Source organism: Triticum aestivum, chromosome 2B, assembly GCF_018294505.1.
Source record: "Triticum aestivum cultivar Chinese Spring chromosome 2B, IWGSC CS RefSeq v2.1, whole genome shotgun sequence".
NCBI lineage: Eukaryota > Viridiplantae > Streptophyta > Magnoliopsida > Poales > Poaceae > Triticum > Triticum aestivum.
This window is the reverse complement of record NC_057798.1, coordinates 173,023,021-173,034,439: the sequence shown is the minus strand read 5'-3', so window position 1 is coordinate 173,034,439 and position 11,419 is coordinate 173,023,021. Positions and strand designations below refer to the sequence as shown.

At 44.2% G+C, this 11,419-nt stretch overlaps 1 pseudogene; it reads left to right on the top strand.

The window, feature by feature from the left end:
• The window catches only part of LOC123039148 (uncharacterized), a 15,500-nt pseudogene extending 4,697 nt beyond the window's left edge, over positions 1-10,803 (top strand).
• Positions 10,804-11,419: the final 616 nt, after the last annotated feature.

Below are 11,419 nucleotides of genomic sequence, written 5' to 3'. Positions count from 1 at the left end.
AAACCCCAAGTTGGATACTTTCGAGTATTCGACTCAAAGTGCTACATTCTTGATAAGCATCGTCGTTCTAAATTTGCTCCTAAGTCTCATGAAGGTTTCCTACTAGGTTATGGCTCAAACTCTCACACTTACCGTGTCTACAACAATTTCACCCGAAAGGTTGAAGAGACGGTAGATGTGAAGTTTGATGAATCTAACGGCTCGCAAGTAGAGCAATTGCCAATTGATGTAGGAGACAAAGATCCTTCGGAAGCAATCCAAGACTTGTCTATTGGCAAGGTCCGTCCAACGGAGGTGAAGGAGAGTACCTCGTCCGTCCAAGTGGAAGCTTCTACTTCATGACAAGGTGAACCAAGAGTTGATACGGAAGCATCCACAAGTGGGACACACCAAGATAAAGAAAACGAGGAAGTGCATCAAGATGAACGTCAACAACCTCCTTCTCCACCACGACAAGAGAACGCCAACGCCAACAATGAAGAAGGCCAAGAAGAAGAACAAGATAAAGAAGAAGTTCAACCAAGAACCAAGCAAAAGCTTTCACGAGTTCGAGCAAGAATTGCTAAAGACCATCCCATCAAGCAAATCTACAATGATATTCAAACCGGGAGAATCACTCGCTCTAAAAATCGTTTAGCTAACTTTTTTGAAAACTATTCTTTCATCTCTAGCATTGAACCTATGAAGGTCGAAGAAGCATTGGAAGATCCGGATTGGATAAATGCTACGCATGAAGAGCTACACAACTTTGAGAGGAACCAAGTTTGGACATTGGTTGAGAAGCCCGACAACAACCACAATATCATCAGTACCAAATGGGTGTTTCGCAACAAGCAAGATGAAGATGGACAAGTAGTTCGCAAAAAAGCACGTCTCGTCACCCAAGGCTAAACACAAGTCGAAGGTATGGACTATGGTGAGACTTACGCTCCCGTTGCTAGACTTGAGTCCATTCACATCTTACTTGCCTATGCTAATCACCATGATATCACCTTGTACCAAATGGACATTAAAAGTGCTTTTCTAAATGGTGAAATAGAGGAGGAAGTTTATGTTAAGCAACCTCCCGGCTTTGTCAATCCTAAGAAACCAAATCATGTCTACAAACTTCACAAAGCCCTTTATGGTCTTAAACAAGCTCCTAGAGCGTGGTATAAATGCTTGACCAAGTTCCTCATTGAAAAAGGCTTTGAAATTGGGAAAATTGATTCCACACTTTTTACTAAAAGGGTTAATGGAGAACTATTTGTGTGCCAAATCTATGTTGATGATATTATATTTGGTTCAACTAACCCTCATTTTAGTGAAAAGTTTGGGAAGCTAATGTCGGAGAAGTTTGAGATGTCTATGATGAGTGAACTCAAATTTTTTCTTGGTTTGCAAATCAAGCAAACTAAGGAAGGTACCTTTGTCTCTCAAACGAAGTACACCAAGGACCTATTCAAGAAGTTCAATATGCAAGAATGCAAAGGTATGACTACACCCATGCCTACTAGTGGACATCTTGACTTGACCAAAGATGGTGAACCGGTTGATCAAAAGGTTTATCGCTCTATGATTGGTTCATTGTTATATCTATGTGCTTCACGTCCCGATATCATGCTAAGTGTGTGCATGTGTGCACGATATCAAGCTGCTCCTAAAGAATGTCATCTTAAGGCCGTGAAAAGGATAGTGAGATACTTAATCCATACACCAAATTTTGGCATTTGGTATCCTAAGAGGGCCTCTTTCGATCTTGTTGGCTACTTCGACTCGGACTATGCTGGAGACAAGGTTGATAGAAAGTCCACTTCGGGTACTTGTCAATTTCTTGGTAGATCTCTTGTGTCTTGGTCCTCCAAGAAACAAAACTCGGTATCCTTATCCACCGCCGAAGCGGAATACATTGCCGCTGGTTCATGTTGTGCTCAGTTACTTTGGATGACCCAAACTCTTAAAGATTATGGGATATATGTGAAACATGTTCCATTGCTTTGTGACAATGAAAGTGCTATCAAAATTGTTCATAATCCCGTACAACATTCTCGAACTAAGCATATTGAAGTTCGTCATCATTTCATTCGAGATCATGTTGCTAAGGGTGACATTAATCTTAAGCATGTTTGCACCCAAAAGCAATTAGCGGATATATTCACTAAACCTCTTGATGAGAAAGTGTTTTGCAGGTTGAGAGGAGAATTGAACATCATAGATGCTTCAAACTTGGAGTAGAAACTCCATTGGACACATGCAAGACATGAGCTTATGACTAATCCTTGATATTTCTCTTATGATGAAGATCTTATGTCTTGGATATATTTGCATCTTGCATGTTATATAACCCATGTAGGTACTTGGTTGAATCAAATTCCATGAGATTGAGATCTACTCACATCTTGAGCAATCTCTACATCACCAAGTTTCTACACTATGGTGGTTGAAGACAAGGAAGCACGGAACCATTCGAACATATCCTTTGACAAATTCTATGTTGAGCTTCATGATTGTCATTTTTGGATACACAAGTGCTCTTCCTTGCAAGAACTAACCCATGTAGGTAGATGGACTCAAATTCCAAGTGGTGCTCCCAATTCTTGATGAGCTACATCAACCTTGAGCAACCCACACAAGTTCAACTACATGTTCAACACCACCAACCAAGGTATGTTATTCCATCTTAGAGAAGCTTTACTCCAAGTCATGAGCTAAAGCAACTCGACAAGATGTGAATACATCAAGATGCTTAAACGAAAAATGGCAACCCCATTTTGAGCTTGAATGATGAGTATGACCTATGATCAAGTGATCTCACTTGACTCCTAAGTCAATATACTCTAACATAGGTGACTTTGTCGCCGACCATCTCTAGATGAAGTTCTCTTGTGTTCTTTTCTGTGTTTTTGCATTTTTCTCATGCATATTTATTTCCCCTTTCAAAAAAAAATTCATCTAGATTTCTTTCCGTTTGCTCTGCATTTTCTGCATCCAATTCATTGCATATCATTCAGTAAATTCCTTGCAAATCTTTGTGAGATCTTACTAGTCTAGTGAGCTGAGGTGACAAGTGTTTTCTCTGCGATGAACTCGGTTTCACTGATTTGCTGTTTTCGGTCCAACTGAATCCTTTCGGTACAACTGAAGCATACCACTCGGTGCCACCGATTTCACAACAGGAAAAAACAGTTTGCCACTTATTCTGTGTTTCTTCTGATCCACCTCCACTCAATGAATCTTGTCCTCTACAAGCATCACATTTATATAAATGCTTTGTGTTGTGACTCAAGGATCAAACCCTTCTTGGAAATTGATGTCAAAGGGGGAGAGAGAGATCACATCAAAGCTTATTACTTCCAAAAGGGAGAGAGCATTACTTCCACAGGGGGAGAAAGAGATCTCCAGGGGGAGAGAATACTCAAGTAGAAAGTATTTCTCAAGGATCCCAGATGCTTGGTGTTCAAGAGGATAGATGCCACATGTCTTCTTGAGGGGAAAGACATGTTCATATGTGCTTATTTGCATTAGCTCTTTTCATTTATATCTTTCAGCTCTGATTTTCTGTTCCCTATCTTCTCCCAGTATCCCATGCTAGATTCAGGGGGAGCAAGACATCTAAGGGAAAGAAATCATTTAAATTCATTGCATATCTTTACTCTTGGGGACATGTCTAATCCAATGTGGTACTTAGTACTCACTCTCTACATGTCATCCCAGCCTTGGTATTCTTGTGGTTTCTTCTGTTTGCTCTGGTTAGTAGATGTACCTGTGTTATCTAACCTTGTTTACGCAGGTTCATTCCATCCTAAGCCAACTCAAGACTACAAGGTAAGTATATGCATCACAATCATGTGTATGAGGAATTCTTGCTGATGTACATACTGTTTGCAAGAAGGACTCATGGGCATGAAGGTATTTTCTTTAATATTCTTTGCTTTGATGCATATGGCCAAGATACATGTAACACATTGCCTACTCTATCATGGTTATGCTCTCACATGCTTCTATATTCCATATTCACATGATTGCATACATGTAGGGGGAGCCTATGCTTGTTACATGTCTTTCCAAAGCTTTACTTGCTATTCTTTATATCTTTATCTAAAGCTTTGATGTATGTTGTCATCAATTACCAAAAAGGGGGAGATTGAAAGCACAAGTGCTCCCTAGGTGGTTTTGGTAATTAATGTCAACATATCTCTTGTTGGACTAACACTTTTATCTAGTATGTTTCAGATAAGTTCAACAATGGAGTGGCATGGACTAAAGGATGTGGGAACTCCTTCTAGATGCTAAGGACAAAGGATTGGCTCAACCTTCAAGCTCAAGACTCTTCATTTTACATTTTAGTGATCCAAGATCACATTGAGTCTATAGGAAAAGCCAATACTATCAAGAAGGGATGAGGTGTTGCTTAATGAGATTCTTGCTCCACAGTGCTTAGTGATATGCTCCAAAACTCTCAACTACTTTCCCACTTCCACACATATGACCTAAACCTAAAGTCAAACTCAGCCCCACCGATTCTTTCTATCCGGCGCCACCAAGTTCAAATGTCTTAGCCACTGCCACAAACCCTAGACAAATCGGTCTCACCGATAGGGATCTCGGTCTCACCGAGATGGGATTGTAATCTCTCTGTGTATGTCCATTACCAAAATTGGTCTCACCGAGTTTGAGCAATTGGTACTACCAAGATTACAATGCAAACTCTCTGGTTAACTTATTACCAAAATCGGTCCCACCGAGTTTGAGTAATCGGTCCCACCGAGTTTGCCTGACCAACTCTCTGGTTAGGTAATTACCAAAACCAGTCTCACCGAGTTTGTGTAATCGATCTCACCGAGATTACGTTATGCCCTAACCGTAACCATATTGGTCCTACCGAGTTGCATGTCGGTCCCACCGAAAACCCTAACGGTCACTAGATTTACTAAATCGGTCCAACTGAGTTTGTTGATTCGGTCCCACCGAGTTTGGTAAATTGTGTGTAACAGTTAGATTTTTTGTGGAGGCTATATATACCCCTCCACCTCCTATTCATTCGTGGAGAGAGCCATCAGAACAAACCTACACTTCCAACTTACCAGTTCTGAGAGAGAACTACCTACTCATGTGTTGAGGCCAAGATATTCCATTCCTACCATATGAATCTTGATCTCTAGCCTTCCCCAAGTTGCTTTCCACTCAAATATTCTTTCCACCAGATCCAAATCCTATGAGAGAGAGTTGAGTGTTGGGGAGACTATCATTTTAAGCACAAGAGCAAGGAGTTCATCATCAACGCACCATTTGTTACTTCTTGGAGAGTGGTGTCTCCTAGATTGGCTAGGTGTCACTTGGGAGCCTCCGACAAGATTGTGGAGTGGAACCAAGGAGTTTGTAAGGGCAAGGGGATCGCCTACTTCATGAAGATATACCGCTAGTGAGGCAAGTCCTTCGTGGGCGACGGCCATGGTGGGATAGACAAGGTTGCTTCTTCGTGGACCCTTCGTGGGTGGAGCCCTCCGTGGACTCACGCAACCATTACCCTTCGTGGGTTGAAGTCTCCATCAACGTGGATGTACAATAGCACCACCTATCGGAACCACGACAAAAACATCCGTGTCTCAAATTGCGTTTGAATCCTCCAAAACCCTTCCCTTTACATTCTTGCAAGTTGCATGCTTTACTTTCCGCTGCTCATATACTCTTTGCATGCTTGCTTGTTATGTATTGTGAATGTTAAACTTGTTCCTAAACTCCACTTAAACTTAAAGAAGTTAAAAACTGCAACTTTGATACTTAGTGTCTAATCACCCCCCCTCTAGACACCTCTTCTCAAGGTCCTACGAATGGAAGTTGCGACTGTCACCATGATGAGTGCGGAGTTTGGATGTGCTCCCATGATGATGCCGAAGTCGAGGGTGGATTTCCTCGCCGACCATCCTTTCATGTATTTCATAGTCGAGGAGGCATTCGGCGCGATCATGTTTGCAGGGCATGTCGTCGACCCTAGCAATGGTAACAGCCCGACGCGGATTGTGCAACAGAAACAACGGCGTGCACTTAACGAGCATCGACTACATGATAGAGGATTCGAGTTGCCGATGACCAGAAACTCGCCGGTGACCAAAAACTTGCCAGCGCAGTTCGACGTAGTAGGGCCTATGGGGAATCCTGGCTCTAGCGTCCTGGCAGCGCTTGCCGTCGGGCTCGCGAGGTGCCTCGCCGATAGGAGGACGAACGACAACCTAATATTCTCACTGTTGTCCATCTACGCAGCCCTGTCGCTCTTGGCCGCCGGCGCCAGGGACGCCACACTGGACGAGATCCTACGCGTCCTCGGCATGTGGTCGTGCAGCGAGCTCGAGAACTTCATGTCTCGCATGGCGGCGGGCACGCCCCATGACAGGTTGGCCTCAGGCGGCCCCCGTGTGGCGTTCGCGTGCGCCGTGTGGAGCGACCTGACGCGGCCGCCAAAGCCGGCCTTCTGCTCAGCCGTCGTGGGAACGTACAAGGCCGAGGCGAGCACCGTTAACTTCTGCGACACGCTAGAGGAAGCTTGCCACCAGATCAATGCGTGGGCGGCTTAGGTGACGAGGAACCTCATCGACTCCGGCCTTCCCCTGGGATCGATAAATCCGGCAACGACTTGGGTCATGCTCGGCAACGCCATGTACTTCAAGGGCAAGTGGGAGGGCCAGCCATTCAACAGGAGGCTCCATACACTTATTCAGGCCCTAGATTTGAAAGCCAAGTCCACAATTTAGAAACCTCGGAGCTCCACGCTAAAGTAGACGCGGAGATGCGACTAAAAGAACTTCTGCGAGAAGAGGAGTTGAAGTGGGAATTGCGAGCTAAGGTTCGCAAAGTTGTCCAAGGGGATTCCAACACTCAATTCTTTCATATGACCGCCAATGGCAAGCATAGAAATAAAAGAATCTTTAGCTTGAGCAAGACGAGGGGATGAGTTTAGGACATGAAAACCTAAAATTATACATAACCAATTACTACAAGCAGCTTTTTGGACCTCCAAAGGATAATTTTGTGTCCTTGGATGAGTCTCGAATTGAGGATGTTCCTCAGCTGGCTGCGGAGGAGAATGATGTGTTAGCCGCCCCTTTTCCGGAGAAAGAGGTGTTTGAAGCTATTTCACAGATGAAGAATAGTAAAGCTCCAGGGTCGGATGGATTTCCGGCGGAGTTTTATAAAAAATGCTGGCACATAATTAAAGGGGATTTGTTATCGATGTTCCATGATCTATTCGTCGGACAGCTTCACCTGTTTCACCTGGATTTTGGAACTATAGCTTTGCTTCTGAAGAAAATAGAGGCTGTGAGAATTGAGCAGTTCAGGCCTATCTGTCTTCTTAATGTTAGTTTCAAATTTTTTACCAAGGTTGGGACTAATACTCACACAGATTGTGCACTCTGTGGTGCAGCCGACCCAAACTGCTTTCATGACGGACAGAACATCCTGGAAGGAGTTGTGGTCCTTCATGAAACGCTCCATGAAATCCATACGAAAAAACTAGATGGGGTTGTTTTCAAAGTGGATTTCAAAAAAGTGTATGACAAAGTCAAATGGCCCTTTCTGCAACAAGCATTGCGCATGAAAGGTTTTGATCAGGCCTGGAGACACCAGGTTGAATCTTTCACGCAAAAAGGGAGTGTTGGAATCAAAGTGAATGACAACATAGGTCACTACTTCCAAACACATAAGGGCCTCAGACAAGGAGATCCAATGTCACCTAGTCTGTTCAACATTGTAGTTGACATGTTGACAATTCTAATAGGAAGGGCAAAGGATGCTGGTCAAGTAGGTGGACTAGTACCTCATATAGTTGATGGAGGGGTGTCTATCCTATAGTACGCTGATGATACTATTATATTCATGGAGCATGAATTGGCAAAAGCGAGAAACATGAAGCTGGTGTTATGCTTATTCGAACAATTGACCGGGTTAAAAATTAACTTTCACAAAAGCGAATTGTTCTGCTTCAGAAGAGCCAAAGAGGAACAAGAGGCGTACAAACAATTGTTCGGCTATGAACTGGGGGGCTTTACCTTTCATGTATTTGGGTATACCAATTCACCAGCTAACAAATAGAGAATGGAAGTGTATTGAGGATCGATTTGAAAAGAAACTGAGTTGATAAAAGGGCAAGCTGATGTCATATGGGGGCCAATTAATTCTCATTAATTTGGTATTCACGAGCATGTCTATGTTTCTATTGTCTTTTTTCGAGGTGCTAGTTGGAGTTCGGAAAAGACTAGATTTCTATCGATCCCGGTTCTTCTGGCAGAGTGATGACCTGAAAAGAAAGTATCGACTCGCTAAATGGGATATAATTTGTTGACCAAAAGACCAAGGGGGTCTAGGTATTGAAAATCTTGAGGTAAAAAACAGATGTCTTCTCAGCAAGTGGCTGTATAAGCTATCTGTAGAGTCGAAGGCCACGTGGGTGCAGATTCTGCGTAATAAGTATCTTCATTCCAAAACTTTGTCCCAGGTGACAGTGAGGCCGACGGACTCGCCTTTTTGGAAAGGTCTGATGAGAGTTAAATCAGTCTTTTTCAACAGGACAAAGTTTAAAGTCGGAAATGGTACATCTACGAGATTCTGGGAGGATACATGGCTAGGGGAAACACCCCTCGCGCTTCAGTATCCTTCACTGTATAGCATTGTTGAACGAAGAGACGCTTTCGTTGCAACTGTGCTTCAGTCCACTCCTCTTAATATTTCATTTCAGGAGAACACTTGCCGGTGCCCGTTGGGAAGCCTGGCTCCATCTAGTAAGAAGACTGATGGGCGTGCAGCTTTCTGAGCTCCCAGACCAGTTGTGCTGGAAACTAACCAGGAATGGAGAGTTTGTAGTTAAATCCATGTATCTGGATGTTATCAACTCTAGGTCTATTCCTAGATTGAAACATGTTTGGAATGTCAAAGTACCTTTGAGGGTTAATGTGTTTATGTGGTTTGTACACAAACAAGTCATTTTAACTAAGGACAATTTGGCAAAACGCAACTGGGCTGGTTCTAGATGTAGTTTTTGTGACCAGGATGAGACCATCAAACACCTCTTTCTTGACCGTCTGATGGCGAAAATTTTATGGTGGACTGTACACATTGCTTTTAATATTACTCCTCCGAATAATATCAACACGTTATTTGGGACGTGGCTTGATGGGATAGATTTTGAAACAGCAAGACACATTCGTGTAGGAGTATGTGCTTTACTGTGGGCAGTCTGGAACTGCAGGAATGATTTGGTTTTTAACAGAACAACAAATACTCATTTTTTGCAGGTTATCTTCCGAGCCACTGTGTTGATCCGTATGTGGTCGCTACTCACTCAGACGGAGGCCAAGGAGCGTTTAGTTACTGGATCTATCCTATGGGAGATGGTAGCTCGGGCTATATTCAACCGGTTTGGATGGCGGTCATGTAATAGGATAGGCAATTAGTTTTCCTATCTTTCTTTTGCCAGCCAGTTGTGGCTTTATTTTCACCATCATGCTCTTTGTGAGCTTTTTTGTTTCATTCATGCTGAGACTTGAGGACCTATGTTGAACTTATTTGCTTTTTAATAAATGTGGCTGTATGCATCATTCTGATGCAGAGGCCGGGGATCTCCCCCTTTTCTAAAAAAACAGGAGGCACACCGCGCACAAACCCTTCCGCTGGCTCGACCGCATCCAAGTTAACGTGCCCTTCATGCAGAGCTTTAAGTCATTGTTCGTCGCCGTCCACGATGGGTTCAAGGTCCTCAAACTCCGGTACAAGATGGAGGAGCTAGATCATGAGGGCACGACACTGGAACATGCGCCTCTTCCTCCTTTGGGCCATGGTGACCATGGCGCCCATGGCCATGGTGCTCCCTACGCCCATCGCCATGTGAGTGCTGCTTACAACGATGGGGGTCCGTCTCCAAATTATCTTCCCACCGGACCCTCACCATACTTCCGTCACCATCGTCAGGATCCTCCTCCCTGGGCCGGCATCACCTTCTCTTCGTGCGCCCATCCTAGGCCATATCCATATGGCGCACTTGGTCGGTTTGGCTACCTTCCTAATCCATCATATGCCCTCCAGGTTCCATTTGGTCGTGTTGGTCTGATTGGCCACCCTCGTAACCCATATTTCCCCCGCCATAATGCATTTTGCAATAGCTACGCGCCTGATCCATGGACAGGCAATGCCTACCCATCCCAGGGTGCTGCTTCATGGGCGCACTCTAGCTCCGATCATACCGGGTACATGCAGTTCTCCATGTGCATCTTCCTCCAGGACGCCCATGACGTCCCGTGGGGGCTGCTGGACACGATGGCATCCCAGCCTGGGTTCCTGCACGACCACCTGCCGGAGCAGAGAATCGCCCTCCACGAGTTCCGGATACTAAAGTTCAAGTTGTCCTTCCACAGCAGCATTGCCGCCGTCCTCAAGAAGCTTGGGCTTGAGCTCTCGTTTTGCCAGCAGGGCAACCTGTCGGACATGGTGGAGGATGATGGCTCTGGCTTGCCGATAGTGGTGGATGATGTCATTCACAAGGCCATCGTCGAGGTAAACGAGGAAGGGACTGAAGCCGCCGCTGTCACCATGGTCGTCCAGGGTCTTGGATGCACAATGCCATCACCTCCAACACCTCCACATGTGGATTTCATCGCCGACCATCCATTTGCCTACTACTCCCTCCGTTTCAAAATAGATGACCCAACTTTATACTAAAGTTAGTATAAAGTTGGGTCATCTATTTTGGAACGGAGGGAGTACATAGTGGAGGAGGCGACCGGAGCAGTTGTCTTTGCGGGGCACGTCCTCGACCCTACAAGGAGTAATAAGTAAGACTGTTGAGGCGGACCAACACTTTGTTTCCTTCCTACTTTTCCTATTTTTATTTCTTCACCTACTTGTACAATGATGAATTTATCTGGACGACTATTTTTCACCTGATGAAAATTTGCTTTATGGTTCAGTTTGGATTGTGACTATGTTTGCCTTATATTGCCACTATATTTTCCCACACTTGATTAACTTGAGTTGCTCAAATTGATAGCTACACTTTGGCTTGCCTAAGGGAATCTTGCCACACTTTTTGTGTCTATGATATGTGGGGTTCACTGCTCACAAAAGAATTCTTGCCTTATGTGTGGCTAGAACCAAACACCCACCTAACTTGGTCAAACTTGCCTAAGGTGAGGTGTGGTAAAGTGTGGCTAGAAACCAATAAGCCCCAAGATGCGTCTGTATGGGGCGAAAGAAGCCAATTAAACTATATCTCATGTGTCTTGTTGCATGCAAATGAGTGTTTTTTTAATAATTGTGCAAGATGAGAAAGAATCAACAGGTAAATTCATGCACATCTAAGCTGAAACTAACAAACCGGCCTGCTTCTAAAATACTCCTAGGTGCCACGACCAAAGATGTGTTTAGTTTTAATGGTGCTTTATATGGCCTATGA